A 16,438-nucleotide genomic window follows, 5' to 3' on the forward strand; every position below is an offset into this window, starting at 1 on the left:
TTGGTGCCAAAGGTATTTGCATTTGCTGATTAGGTACCATGGGTAACTGCTGTTGCATTGGCTGCATTTGCGTCATCTGCATACGAGGCATCTGCATCTGCTGCGGCTGCATAGGTTGTAATCCCTGCAACTGATTTACGGTCTGAAAATTTGGGTTTGGACCTCTCATTTTCGGTCCCCTCATTGTCTGAAATGCATTGACATCCTTGTTTTGCTGACCAACACCTGCACCTGCACCTGCACCTTCCTGCACCACCATCGGGCACTCGCGTTTCCAATGACCGACAATTCCGCACACGTGACACGGCATCACCTTCTTCATTGCCTGCACACCAGTCACAACAGTGTTCAAATCCGGACCATTATTCACAAAACCTCCTCTGCCTCTGGCCTGTGGCTGAAACGCCATGTTTCCCTGCAACTGCGGCTGCGGTTGCGGTACCTGCTGTTGGAACCCTTGCATCCCTTGCAAACCTTGCAGACCTGTCTGAGCTGCTTTAAGTTGCATCATCATCACCTTCTCTTTCAGCCTTTTCTGTTTCACTTCAATTTCATCGCTACAGTATTTCGCATAATTCAACACCTCATCGATCGGTTTCGACTGCCAACAAATCAAATGCGACTTTATCATCTGGCTTATCTCTGGTCTCAGCCCTTCCACAAATCTGAACACAAAATGAAGCATGTCCTTCGCCTCTATTGTCTCTGTGCCACTGTAGTTCTTAAACGCCTTCAACAACCTCTCATAGTAACTATGAATCGACTCTTTAGCCTCTTGGGCAGTTCGATCGATCTTCTGCCAATCCACATTTTTCACGGCAACTTTCGTCTTCAAATGCTCAATCACCTTGTAGTACAAGCTCATCACCATAGGTGATGGTGCACCCGTATCCCTGTCTCTTTCTGGTTCACTTGTCGGCCAACCTACAGCCCTTTTGCAATCCTCCCACAAATCTGCCGGAACCACAATCTCAAAGAGAGTATTCAGGTCTTCCCAGAGACATTTTGCAAGCTTCACAAACCTATCAGTCTGTTGATACCATTCAATCGGCTTCTCTCTCAGTTTGGGAAAATCATCCGTAAATGACTGAATGTCGCTTCTGTGCCATGGTACATGTATTAATTTTCCCCCTGCTGTCTCCCTCATTGGTAACATGGTTACTGCCTCGCTACTCTGTGGTCTTTTCTCGTTGAGCTCTGTAGCACTGTCCCTCCTCTTTTCCTTTCTCTTTACCCACCTACTTTCCCACTTGTCTAAGCACCTCCACACTTGTGCACTCTGCAGCAATTCTCTAAGGTGCGCCTTCATGCCTGCTGACCTCATGTGTTCAAAATCTGTGGTCCCGAAATCCAACCTATAGCTCCTGCTCAAGTGTTTCGTCTTGTCTATATCAACCCCGTTTTTGTCAGCTACTTCTTGCAAGCTTTTGTGTACCTTGTTCACTTCTTTTGTTATCCTGGGACATAGATACCTCAGCTCTTCTTCCGAGTAGGACTCTAACCTATTCACACCCATAGTCCCTTCCACCAACTCTTGTGCTTCCATGTTCAACCTGACCCTATTCAGATAATCTTCTCCCTTCCCACTGGCTGAACTTTGTGTGGAATTTAGACTATTGAACCACTGTGTCAGCTGTTGCGCATTCAACCCCATCAGTGCAGCGTTCACATCGACTGCCATTGATGGTTGCGGCAACTTTTCAGTATTCGATGACAGCGGTATCACCAGTGGTGGACTCGACCTCACCAGTGTTGACTGAGCACATATGGGACTAAACTCCATCAAGGTCCCAGATCCAGTTGGCTGAGCCGCTATCGGAGTTATCCCTGGAGTGTTTTCTATGCACCTCCTCTCTGTCCCATTCTGCAGCATTGATCCCTGACTGCTCATACCTGAATTTGGCTGCATGTACAAAGGTACTGGTGGACCTACAGTAATGGGTAGGGATATCGCATCTGGGTTCTGTCCATTCCCCATGTTCTGGGACATGTTCATTCCCACACTATGGGTCATCATTGCTGGCATGCCCATTTGACTCCCCGTCATCTTAGCATGTGCATTCCCCCCCCCTGCATCTGCTTTTGAGGCATCAGAAACTGAGTTGATTCAACTTGTGCCAATGTCGGGTTGTGACCATTCTGTACTCCCCTTACGGTTGGATCTAGAATCATTCCTGCACCGTTGTCACTGCTATAGTATCCTGGAATCTGCGGCTGATAATTTTCTGCTGGTTTCAACATGGGCACATCTGGATATATTCTCCTAACCTGCGGTATCTGCGGGGTGAACAGTAGACTCGGGTCCTTAGATCCCGATGAAGCCCCTGAACTCTGAGTTTCATTGTTCTGTACCGATGCCGGAGGGGCAGAACTGGTACTTGGACCTTGTCCACTTTCTGCATAAGGTGGTGGACGGTCGTTCAGCAATTGCATGATTAACTCCTCATCCTCTAACTCCTCTTCTCTTCTCAACTTTTCCTCGTCCTCTCTATCCTTGGAACACCTCCTGTTTGTCTTACAGGTAGCTTTCTTACCTGTCTCCTCTTCTTCCTTAGTAATTGCGGGAAACAATTTTATCCCCTGCAGTACATCTGACCTCCACACCTTCTGTGCATTATCCCACCTAGCGTCCGCTAGTGTCTTTTCTACCTTCCTTATCCTGTTCTCGAACTTATTTTGCTGTTGCTGTCTAGCCATCAGTTCCCAAATCGCTAGAGCCTCAAACTGTGCTGGCCTTGGAGGTACCTTCATGTCGTACATCGTGAATCTCAAATTCTCTAGGATCCTTATATTGAATGTCCCATGAATCGGGAACGCTACGCTCCCATGTTTCTCTGTCAGCTTGTGCCATTGCTTTAGCCAAAGGCACGGAGCTACCCCTTTTTCCTCCATTACAATGTAAGCTGGTGTACCTTCGGGCGGCGTCTCCTCTCCTACGCTCGCTTTAATGTAAGACTCCCCCTTCATCGCACTCCTTAATGCTTTAAAAAATTTCATTTTCTCGTCTTTTATTTCACAAAATTTGTAATCAATAGGTGACTTTTATTCCCGGAATACTCTTCGCTTGCCTTTCCCCTTCCAATCGAGCCCCACGGACTGCGTCCAATCCGTGCGCGACCCTTCTCTCCGACCAACCTATCCCAGCGCGGCTCCTAGTGACGTCACACCCACACACACTGCGGCTGACAAAGCCTCGCGGCTAGTCCTCCTTCACTCAGCTCCTCTCGTAACAACTTCTTGCATGTATCGCGAGCTACCAAAATAAAACAGATCTGTCGGTTTACTACAGGAAGGGTAACGCAATCGCTTCAGGACCTTAGGGATTTTTCACTAGCCTCAGCAGTTATTCCATCTTTCTCGGTCCCCACTTTCGCAAGCAAATCTGACCCGCAGACCTACTCTCAACTTGTCAATGATCTATTCTAGTGCACTTAGAATCTTGTCAAAGCCCGAAGTCGAAGTTCCTTTCACTCCCTCGACACACGTACCGACTCGTTCACCACGCCCGATCAACCTACTAAACCGCCCAGACCACAACATAGATCAACATACTGCGGAGTCTCTTGACCTCGCAGGGCCCGTCTCAACAACAACAACCATGTGGACCTTTTTATGCACAAAGCGCCACACGCACATGAAGTTCGACGACTTCCCTACTCTCACACTCGGAGTCGCACCTCCGCTATTTCTATGAAGTTCGACGACTTCTCTACTTCTACACTCGGAGTCGCACCTCCGCTAACCTCTATAAAGATAAAAAATTCCTCGCAACCTTTTCACACACCCTGCGGCAATAAGCTGTGCAAGCGCAAAACCCTAACTTCACTCATACCATCACTAGTACCGCCAACGCTGATTCCACACCTCCGTTCTCTCCATTCGCAAGCTCCGAGATCCCGGGAAAGTCGCGGTGGACCTAGCCCATCATCATTCTGTCAATCTATTTTACCCAAAAAAATCTAATTCAACTTCTCGAATGGGGTCTCAAAAGTCGAAACCGTTAATTCAACACCATGTACTTTAAGAGTACAGGGTCCCAAAAGACGAAACCGTCCTCTGCTACCATCTACTGATAGAGCGGTCCGTACTAATAATTTACGTGTATTCGGACGCTCTTTAGGCCGATGAATCTTTTGACTAAGTGGAACTCTCTGTACTATATATCGATCAATTGCATCAAATCAATAATCAATAACGAACATACGCAATACCCTGATCAACATAACACTTAACAATTAATCCAGAATACATTTCGGCGAACCCTGACCTTTCAGTCAGGAATAACCACACCAGTTTATTGCAAAGTTAGTGAATTTATTTCCCTATATTAACAAGGCTAGCACAATATAGATGTGTCTCAACACCAAATGATAAACATAAATGAACATTAATAGCTGTCCATAGCGGCGAAACAAGTGCAATCTATGTAGCATTTGAATCACGAGACATTCGATAATAGCAATGCAAATCACTAATACGATAATCTGTAATGAGCTAATTGCATACATTTAGTCACCATAACAAGGTCTCAAATTGCATCGTGCAACAAAAGGAATCCTCATCTAACCTCAAATTAGCATCGGCATGTGGGACTTCATGCGAAAACAATTTAGCAACATTAATTTAGAAAAACTCCTAACTAGGGATCTTGTCAAAAATCAGCAGTTGGTTACCTAAAAGAAACACAATGCAATTGTACAATTTCCTTTCATATTTACCAATTACGATCAGCATACAAGGAAGTCTTCGTCTCACAGGTACCGTTTCTCGATCAGCATGGGTACCGTTTCGATCAGCATGGGACGGGGCAAAGGGGCAGGGGTGGACGGGGCAATTGCCTCATGGCGGCAAGGTAAAACTACTACTTCATGCAAAGGGATCAAAGTTAAAGTCTCTAGGGCAAGAATCATTTAAAATCTCTTTCTCTCGATTAGAGAAAGAATCAAAGTCTCTTTCAAAATGGCGTCGCAGCAAAGTGGGCCATAATAGCTACGAAGTCTGCAAAATGGCGGGTATCGAGCTGGTAATGGCTACTTTCTTCTCGTGCACCTGGGTTTTATAGACAACAGTTCAAATCCAGTAGGGTCTTCCATTGGAGGGTTCATAGGTTAGCTTCAAATTGTCCAATCAAAAACGACAGTTCTCAAGCTTTTACTTAAGCATACATTATCCTTGGAGATGGGTACGCAAGGTGCAACATTTTATACCAATTAGCTCACTTTCAGAGCCTCCATTGTCCGCACCTGCAGATCGACCTTGGAGTAAAGAGAAAAATGCCAAGCTGGCACGAAACTTTAAGATAAGCATGTGAACGATCTCAGTGGAAAAGTACAGCTTCAAGCAAAAATACACGTTTATTAGCACATTGGAAAAATACAAGCATCTAAACCGTGAGACCGGGCAACTAGGCCAAAGCCTCTACTAAAGTAATGCTAAGCTAAAGCATTTCAAACAAGCAAATCATAGCATACGTTTACGATTATGTCGGATTAGTGCAATTCTAATACATCACGTTATATAAAGCATGCTTGTAAATGTTGGCAAACTACTCTGAGGGCACATTTTGTCCCCGTACAATCTTTATTAGTTCGGTTAAAGTCACACATGAGTATTTCACACTACGTTTAAGCGCTAATAAATGTAAAACCTTCATTTCTGCTTCATCACAGCCCATGCTAGGTTGATACATCATTGCTGATCCATTGCCGTTGAGCTGTATATTCAAAGAACATGTGATTGCACATCTTTCCATTGAAATCTTAACTTTATTTGTCTTCCACTGCATACCAGCTACATCTGAACGCTTATATAGTTCATGAATGAAATTAATGTATTATCAGATAAGCCAGTGACCTATATGGCCCAAACACTTATGAATAGTCAAACCTTTAAGAATGTCAGATTTTCATACTATTACGTTGGGCCCATTTGGTGGGGGTGGGCATGGAGTGGCTACTGGGCTGCAACCACTGTAGTCGGCGTCAAATGCACTCATATCCTCATTTCGTCCTATTATGGCTCAGGAACTGTTCCAAGTACAATCTGTTCAACACTTGTCTCTCTGTGGTAGAAATGGTAAGAAGTCAAAGGATTATCAGGGAACTAGTGTGAAGGTCCACACATCCCTATAATAATCCATATAACAAAGGATTGTCCAACCCTGTACTTGACTTTCAAAAAGAAAAGTGCTTTGTTACATGCTAGAAATAAATGGCAAGAACAGATATACACATGATGCAACGTATGTCCTGGCACGAGAGTTGATGCCTCTCCTTGCTATGGCCCCAACGTACTCCAGTTGGCTCAGATGGTGCACAATGAAGCAAGAATCACCTTAGATACAGTTTTCATCTCATACTCTTAAGGAAACACACAGTCTCTGGTATAGTTCTCACCCAATGCATAGGCAGGTCTGTGGGTGGGCCAGTCTTCAAAGGCCAAGCTGCTTCCTGTGGCACAGTCACTTCCCGTTTCTGGAATGGGAGCAAGCCAGTGATCCTTGTCCGTCTTTTTTCTTGGTCTTGTCTGTGGCTGTTCCTATTGTTTTGTGCAGTATCTGAGGTGATGCAGCAGGCGATAGCTGCTTATGGGGTCTCATATTTAGAAAAAAGGGGCAAACCAGTAATTCTGTGGATCTGGGAAATTAATCAAATGTGTAACACAGTGATTCCCTTGGCGGGATGAGTTATCCTATCCTCCCTAGGCCAATGCGAATGATACAAAATAGTATTGGTAAAATATGCCAATACAATTTATTAATAATACAGCCAGGGTAGCTAGTTCATATTGCAGGTGCTCCAAAAGACGGCACAGTGCAAAGTGACATAAGGTAATGAAGTGTGCATGTGCTTATTTACAATAAATACACTCAAGGGACTGATATTAAACACAACTTCAAAAGTAAGACTCATAATTAGATTTTATTGCGTGAAAGAAATGTTCATCAATATCAGTTCACTTGTAAAAATTGGACATTTCAACTCCAGAGGATAATTACAACAGGATTATCACCAGGACAAAGATGTTAGCAGCCTACAATTAAACATATAAGTTATTCAAATAATTAATTGCTAAACATATGTAGTGTACTGTATACCAAAATGAATTTTAAATAAGATATATTAAATAAAAGGCAAAACATATCAACTAATCATAATGGTTGTATCACGCCAAATTATTTGAAAAAGTGTGGGAATCAATCTATCGAGAAACAAAAATGGGAATGAATCAAAAGATAGTTGCTTGAATACATATTAAGGCCTCTGACTGTAATCAGTAAAAACCAAGGGGAAGGACCTAAGCAAAGTTGCTGTGCTAGTGCCCACACACACGCTCTTACGTCGCATGCCAGGGAACTGCGAGCAAGGTCACAGCTTGGAGGCCGTGCCTGCAACATTGTATAGCCCATCGGGGCCCGAATCAAGGAGATGCAAATGATAAAAGCCACCACGAGGCCTCAACTAACCGAGACCATGACAGGTCCACACTAGACAAGCATCAGATACATCGTAACTGGAGGGTGCCCTCTTGTGACACTTCTGTGCCTGCCCTCGCCTCGCAGCCATCCTTGACCCCACTGCTGAACCCATCAGCCATCACTAACATGGCTCACCTATGGAGGCGGATGGATTCAGGTGTATTGCAGGGCAGCTAGCGGTCTTTTTGTGGCACCACAGTACTAGGGTTGTGGGGAGACTGCTGGTTGGAACTAGCCATGGATGACAAGGGCGCCCCTTGAAGGGCCCTTAGGCACCCTCACCCTCGCTAAGGAGCAGATCATCAGAAAGTCGTAAAATAGTCCTCACTGATTACAGGCCACATAGTGTCAGAAATGTGATGGTGATTCCCTAATCTATGCTTGGAGGTGCTGTGGTGGAGGCAGCAGCCTTCTTTAAGTGTTGGGGGAGGAGGTAAGTGACTGCCAGGAAGCAAAGTGAAGTGACCTTGACATGGGACCCCATGTTTCACACTACTGCGTGGAAGGAGGCGCTCACTGCACCTGGGACACCACCAGTTAGTGCTATAAAAAGCATGGCCCCAGCAGCTGCAGCCAGAGCGGGATGTGACCCGGAATGTACCCAGGCCAACACATGTCAAGGGTGGGCACACCTGTGCCTGTTAGTGACCAAAAAGAGGTTAGGCCCCCTCTCTTGGTCCCTTGTTTTGTGGCTTACATTTTAAGCATTCTGATGGTGCCTTTTACCCTTATTTGGGACTATGGGAAAAAGTTACAATGCTACTGGTGCAAATGGGGGAGAATGCAATAATCTCCATTGACTCTTTCCTTCTGTGAGCAGCAAGCATCCTTTCGAAAGAGATCAAACTTAATGCAAGAAGGCTCTCCCCATAGGAGGTATGGAATATATTCACTCCAGACTGTTTGGCCAATCCAGTGGAGTCCAATAATTGTGAAGTCGCTCCACGACTGTTTGCTTCCTGCTGACAAATCATTATGCACGGAACCCCCAGTTGAAAAAGAGGAAGGGTATAACCCTGCACAAACACAAGACTTTAGAATGTAAGGGGACCAAAGTGAAGCAGGACAATGTAGTGCCACTGATGACCCTCTCTAGTGGCGATGAAGTATGCACCAGGATAGAATGCATGGGGAAATTATAGCTAAAGCCTGTACATGACCGCCCTGACTCCATATAGGAAAATGTGTCTAAAATGCTTAGTTTTGTTAATCCTACCGTGACCCCTAAGGTGCTTTGGTTTCCTCCCATCCTTCCTTCAACTCTAGTAAGTTGGGTAGTATGACTTATGTAAACAATTCAATCCTATCCACTGCCCCTACTGGCTGTGATGTGTGGATAGGGGACACTACCTCTACAGAGACCCTAATCAGGCAAATACCATCTTTGCAAGTATATGAGCCTACAGTGCCCATTTTACTCCCCTCACAATTAGTGCCAGTGATGCTTACTGAGCAAGTAGGCCAAGTAGGCCAAGCAGGCCATATGGGGAGGGGGTGTTTGTTTCTAAGATGGGTACAAAATCCAGGGAGTTGTGTAAGGGAAGCCCCAGTAGGGGAGAACAAGTTTGAAATGTTTCCTCAGCAGCGTGCCCTTATGTTTTGCTCCTAGCGAATGTCCCAAGGCCCACACTGGTTCAGACTTGAGTCCACAGACCAGTTGATTTTAAAAGTTTTCCACTGGTTGACAAAATTCAGAAGGTATGATTGCCTTTCAGTTGAACACATTTTAATGGCAAGGAGGATTGATTGGGTAGTGACATCTCTTAAAACGATTTCTGACGACTGCATAGTGGTCAATTTTAACAACTTAAGAATTGTTGCAACCCTCTTAAGGCTATTTCCACCCCTTTCTTCAAGAGATTCTCAGATTTCTGTCTTTCTTTAGAGTACTTTTCAAAACCTTACAACCGTCTGTCCTCCTATTTCCAGTGCAGGAAGACCAATTCTTAGGGATTACAACGGTCAAGTCTGCCCTTCTGGTCCAGGTGGGGTTTTCCTTGCAATAAATATGCACCTTTGGAAGGGATGGAGGGGAGTGATTGACTGGATGCTCCTTTGGAAATGGAGACCATCGATAGTATGAGGGGGTCTAATCACCTTTGAGTCAGTTAAGGTCTTATCTTGGAATATTGCAGGATTTAGGAGTAAGTTAGGTGATCATTGCTGGATCAACCAAGTGGCTAGATATTACATGTATTGCCTACGGGAAACCTTTGAGACTGAGCCTAGTTATTTAGATTGGTTCTGTACATACCAGTCTCCAGCTCTACCTTCTAATGCTGGCAGAGCCAAAGGTGGCTCACACTGATCGCCAATACTTTCTGTGGGGTGGTGATTAAGCTTTATAACGATTCTCCCTAATTTCATTGCCTTCTATGTAACATTACTAGGGATCCGGACTTATTACAACAACTGTTTTTATGAGCATGCCTCACAGGTGGTGGCAGCACGTGAGGCAATGTTAAGGTCTATTGAGCACAATCATCCCAAGCACCTAAACCTACTTTGGGTGGGTGATTTTAATGCCCACCACTGTTCAAAGGTTGGGAAGTCAGTTTGTGGGTTAATAGACAATGGCCAGGATACCTTGGTGCATTTTGAACACAATGATTATGATAATGCTCTTAGTAGTCTTGTGGTGAAAGTTAATCTTGTAATGATGAGCGAGGTATTGGTACCATAAGGTAGTCGTGCCTCTACTTTCCGGGGGGCTGATAGAGAATCCACAACTGATTATATCCTAGCATCTGAGGGATTATGCATCCTGATGGATGATTTTGAGGTTCCATTCTCGGGTTTTAGTGATCATGTCAAATTGTCTTATAGCCTGAAATTGGACAAGGGGAGCAAAGTTCAATCTGGGGAGAATTAAAAATGGTGTTAGTGAGGTTAAATGGCTTTTCTATTAGCTGGAATAAGTAGGACAAAGCAATTTTTCTTACTGGTGTTCTTAGCTGCTGCCAGGCAGAGGTTTTTGAAAGCCTGGATGTGGAACTGGACCCATCACAAGTTATGACAGCCATTTGTGTATCACGACTAACATAAAGCTAGCTTTGTCACGCAAACCTCACCCAACAAACTTGCATTCACTGGGTTGGTTCGATATAACATTCACAAAAGCATAAGAAATCCTACATCATGCCTTGCGCACCCACCTGAAAGATAGGAAATTTATAAGAAGGGCAGGCGCAGCTTACAAAGTAGCACAAGTAGCCAGGGTAAAGGGGTTGGCTCTATGGACAGCTAGCATGGAGAAGAATAGTTCAAGCTTTTGGAAGGTGATAATGGGGCATTAGAAGCTGCCAACACAAATGAGTAAGGTGGGGACACTGCCCCTTTCCCTTTTGATCTAGCAGAGGTGACAGGGCTTTGGGTGAATTCAGCAGTGGTTAGCCACCTAGCCCTGATGGGGTACCAGTTGGTGTTTTTATGGACTGCCAGGCATTATGGGCACCACTTCTTGCAAATGTTTTTAACACCATTGCAAGGGCTGGACCTCCAGCTACATGGCACAGGTCATCATTGTTACATTTTATAAAAAGAGAGACAAGTCACACCCAAAGAATTATAGATCTATATCTCTTTTTGACTCCACATCAAAGTAATGGGACACATTTTGCTGCACAGGTTAGAAGATTGGGCTTCAGCCAAGAACATTCTAGTAGACACACAGTATGGCTTCAGGGAGGGCCTAGATACCACTGATCCCTGCCTAAACCTGAGTCTGCTAATAGGCAAGTATGCTGTTGCTAAGTAAGGTTCCATTTTCCAGGCATTCATAGATTTAACAATTACATTTGATTGTGTTTCACACTCCAAACTCTCAGCACTCCTGCTTGATATGGGCATTAAGGATCCCATTATTACATTTATCAGGCAATTATCATCGGAGGCCACGTGCATGTGTGCGATAATGGAAAGGAGGGTGAATGCTTGCAGTCATTCAAGATCAAATGGGGGGCTAGGCAAGGGTGCATTCTTGCTCCCTTCCTTTTCTCCTTGTACACCAACAGAGTTGAAGCAGCTCTTGTGAGGAGAGCTAGAGATTTCTCATACATTGGTAGGTGTTCCCTTCCAATACCCCTCTACACAGACAATGCAGTGCTTGTGGTGAGACCTGAGCAGGCACTGCAAGGTCTAATCAAGGATTATATGCATCATTTGCATTATTTGCATTTATGCAACAGCTGGATTTACAGGTAAACAAAAATAAAACTTCACTGTGAATTGTGGGTGTTAGAAATGGGGTCTCTGGTTGGCAGTCAGTTTGCACTCTGTCTAAGCAGGGACCCTCACTCTAGTCAGGGCAATGGAGAAACACACTTAAATAACCCCTGCTTACCCTCTTGGTAGCTTGGCACAAGCAGTCAGGCTTATTGCAGAAGCAATGTGTAAAGTATTTGTACCAACACACACACTAATACAGTGAAAACACTATAAAATGGAGACCACACCAGTTTAGAAAAACAAGGAATATTTATCTAAATCAAACAAGATTAAAATGACATAAATCCATCATACACAAGTCAAAATCTGAATTTTCAAAATAATAGGAGTCTTACTCTATAGAAAACAATGGGAAAATGTATCTTACACAAAGTAACTGGTTAGCGGGACAAATAAAGCTGCACGAACGAGAGTGCACCGGAAAAGTCAGCAATGCATCGATTTCTTACTCGCAAGTGAGGCAGTGCTTTGTTTCTTCTTCGGTCGGGCAGGAGATACATCATTTTTCTCCTTCGCAAGAGATTGATGTGTTGTTTCCGGACAGGGCACCTCGAAGCCAGGCAGGTTTCTGATGATTTTGATGCCCAGGGACAATGCATGAGAAATCCGGTTGCACGATGTTAGAAAAACCACGCTGCATGGAGTTTGTATCATTATCAGCAGCAGCAAGCGGGTGGTGCATCGTTTCCCCAGCCAAAATGCATCAATCTCCCAACCGGGGTGCAGGAGAAGCATCGATTTCAGCCACGAAGCGGGTGGCGCATCGTTTATCAGTCGCATTGCGGATGGTGCATCGAAAATTTCCCTGCACCGCATTCTGGAAATGGATTTCAGCTCTTGTTCTGCTAACTTCACCTTTCAAGGGCCCAGGGACTGGATAGGGCACCACTTGGCAGAGCAGGAGCCTCAACAGAGAGTCCAGGGACTGGCAAAGAAAGTCTTTGATGTCCCTGAGACTTCAAAACAGGAGGAAAGCTCAGTTCACGCCCTTGGAGATTCTTCTCAAGCAGGAATGCACAATAAAGTCCAGTATTTGTCCCTTTTCACAGGCAGAAGCAGCAACTGCAGGATAGTTCAACAAAGCACAGGCGCAGGCAGAGGCATCACTTCTACTCAGCCCAGCTCTTCAGCTCTTCTCTTTGGCAGAGGTTCCTCTTGGCTCCAGAAGTGATCTAAAGTCTGGGGTTTTGGGTCCAGTACTTATACCCCTTTCTGCCTTTGAAGTAGACAAACTTCAAAGGAAAGTCTCTGTTGTTCACAAGATCATGCCTTGCCCAGGCCAGGCCCCAGACACACACCAGAGGGTTGGAGACTGTATTGTGTGAGGGCAGGCACAGCCTATTCAGATGTAAGTGACCACTCCTCCCTCCACTCTAGCTTAGATGGTTCATTAGGATATGCAGGCTACACCCCACATCCTTTTGTGTCACTGTCTAGAGTAGATTCACAAACAGCCCAACTATCAGTCTAACCCAGACAGGAAATCCACAAACAGGCAGAGTCACAGAATGGTTTAAGCAAGAACATGCCACCTTTCTAAAAGTGGCATTTTCAAACTAACAATCTAAAAAGTAACTTCATAAAAATATGTTTTTTTAAATTGTGAATTCAGAGACACCAAACTCCAAATTTCTATCTGCTCTCAAAGGGAATCTACACTTTAAGAATATTTAAAGACAGCCCCCATGTTAACCTATGAGAGAAATAGGCAACTGTGAAAATTTAATTTGGCAGTATTTCACTGTTTGGACATGTAAAACACATCAGTACATGTCCCACCTTTAACATACACTGTACCCTGTCCATGGGGCTACCCAGGGCCTTCAATAGGGGTGCCTTCCATGTAAAAAAAGGGAATATTTAGGCCTGACAAGTGGGTACACTTGCCAAGTCAAATTGGCAGGTTAAAACTTCATACATAGACACTGCAGTGGCAGGTCTAAGCCAAGTTTCCACGGCTACTAGATGGTGACACAACCAGTGCTGCAGACTGACTGGTAGCATTTGATTTACAGGCCCTGGGCACTTCTAGTGAACCTTACTAGGGACTTAATAGTAAATCAAATGTGTCAATAATGGAAAAGCGAATTACACAAACACTTTACACAGAAGCACTTGCACTTCCGGATACCAGTTGTAGTAACAACTCGAGGGTGGGTGACTGCTTTGAGTACTTCCTATCTGGGTATCCTTTTTGATGCTAAACATTGTTGGAAACCGATGGGGGTCAACAGAGTTGCTATGTCAGAAAAGACAATTCTTGCTCTGCTCAGTTTTAATTAAAAAGTAGGCGTGAAACCAGTGCATGAGCTGTTGACTATCTACTCAGCAAGATCCATGGTGGTAGCCACTTTCAGGGTGGGTATATGGGGCCTGGATGATTTCCCACAAGATACACTGTGCTGAGAATGTTTTTATAAAAAACCTATAAGCAGTCCAATGTAGTTGTCCCAATATCAAATATCATGACAAGTTAGGAATTTCCCATGTCACAGACAAAATTAGGTTAGCCCTGATTTTGCTCTGGCACTCAATTTAGACAAGGGAAACCACAACACTTAATCAACAGGTGCTCAAGAATTGCCTGAAAGTACATGCAGTCCTAGTCATGCCCTGGATTCCCTATTTCAAACTGACCTTGGAGGGTTCCATGATTTATTCACCTTGCCATACTCATGTTTGGTGTGAAGAAAGACAATGCTGAAGCAGACATTCCAAGTGTATGCTGTGGCAAACATTTACAATAAATTCTTACAATCTAATCCCTTCCTATATACACTTGCAACCTTGTTTGTCTGCTATCCAGAACCAGCAGCATCAGTTGGTTTTTACCAGATTAGGACTTAATTATTTACCTCTAATGGTGAGATATCCTCAAAAGTGTCACTTGTTGAAGGAATTCGGTCCCTGTCCCTGTGATGGTACTTCCACTCAATCCAATTTTTGTGTTGTGTTTTTCTGCCTGTTCTACAAAGCCCCAAGGAAAACCCTATTTGTTCCACTGCTGAAAACGTATTATTTAGACAGTGTAGACCTGTTCTCCATTTCCTACAATTACTTAATAGCCCGTTGGTCTGGTTGACTATGGCTCTCTTTATTTGGCGGAGCTTAAGCTAAGAAGAGAAGGGAGCATAGTAGGGATGACAATGTGAATACACTCCTAATAATTGACACTTTAAGGAATTCTTTCTAATCCATTCCTTTAGTGCGGGACTGAGACAGGTGGAAAATCTTACTTCCATTGCTTCCTAATTTTAACAAAATACCATTGTGGTGTATTAAGCTTTTCCTCCCTCTTGTCAAAATGTAAGATGCACCTTAATGGTCCCTCTAAATCTGTTATATGATCACATCTAGCACTTTTTTAGAAAGTTTTTTTGCACTATAGTTTATTATTTGAGTGGCTGATTTAAGAGCCCCTAGCACCTCCTTGCGCCACATTAACGTAATTTTGTTTTGCTAATGTGGCCCAGCGAGGCAAAATCACAGTGCCAAATTGACAAAGTTTTGCAATGCATGCATTGCGCCACTTTGTAACCCTTTGCGCCACATTATGCCAGCCCCAAGCATAATACATGCAAAGTTGATATTCCCCCGTTAGGGGGCCCAAAAAAGTGGCACAAAGAAATCTAAGATACGCGTTTTTTTTTTTTCTGCACTTTTAACGCCTGCTCAGAGCATTGTTTTCAAGGGGCATCTGGGTTCTTTGTTTGATTAGCGCCAGAATTTTTGACGCTCTAATCTTGCAAAGAGCCAAACTAGAGTATAAAAAAATGATGCTAGTATACTAACTACCGCCATGGTGCACCGTATATTAAATATATTGCACACATGGGGGCCTTAGGGGGGAGCTAAGGGGCGATAGAAAAGTGGTGCTGCACTAGGTACAGCGCCACTTTTCATAATTCTGGCCCTGAGTGTAAATGTAGTCTCTCACAAGGTTGAACACTGGCACTTTAAGATTTGGATCTTTTGAGCAGATGGGTGGTGGTTTAAATGAAGTTTTAAATGTAACACTGTTTTAATTTTATTTATATGCTACGATGAATTTTAAGATTTGATTTTTCAAAAGTGTGGTACGGGTTTGAATGAAGTCTTAAGTGATAACCATGATGTAATTGTTTTTTAATGGGAGGTAAAGGAACCCATGAATGTATTTTAATGCCTGATTTGTTTTATTTGTACTTTCATACTGCAGAAGCGTAGCGAATAAAGTTTTCCTGACTTACTTACTGCAACAACGACAAAAACAACACACCCTCAGGGTCAGCATCTTGCAAGAATCGGTGGTGTAGGCCCAAATATTTCTAAGAAATGGAGCAGAATGGCCAGAGTAAGGAAAAATGTCTTGCAGAAAAGAAATACTGGCTCATGCTGCTGACCAGTAGCTGAATATCAACAGATACTTGGGGTTCCGACCTAGGCAATCGGGAAAGATTTTCACTGTGACCCCTTATGCACTGGCGTCTAGAGATAGACAACACCAGTGCACGAAAAGGGTAAGCTGCATCAAAAATAAAACTCAATAAAGAGGTCTCAACATTTGAATTGAAAAGGGGGAAAGTGTGAAACCTAATTCCATTAACTTGAGGTAGCATTAAGGAAACAATTATAATTGCAGTACAAAAAAAAGTTAGTTTAATCAACACAAAGGTATTTATTCATTACAATGTGGATGTTGATTTAAATGAATTTGCTAACTGCAATTCACAAGATGTAATCCATGCAATATGG

Source organism: Pleurodeles waltl, chromosome 11 (genome assembly GCF_031143425.1).
Source record: "Pleurodeles waltl isolate 20211129_DDA chromosome 11, aPleWal1.hap1.20221129, whole genome shotgun sequence".
Classification (NCBI taxonomy): Eukaryota; Metazoa; Chordata; class Amphibia; order Caudata; family Salamandridae; genus Pleurodeles; species Pleurodeles waltl.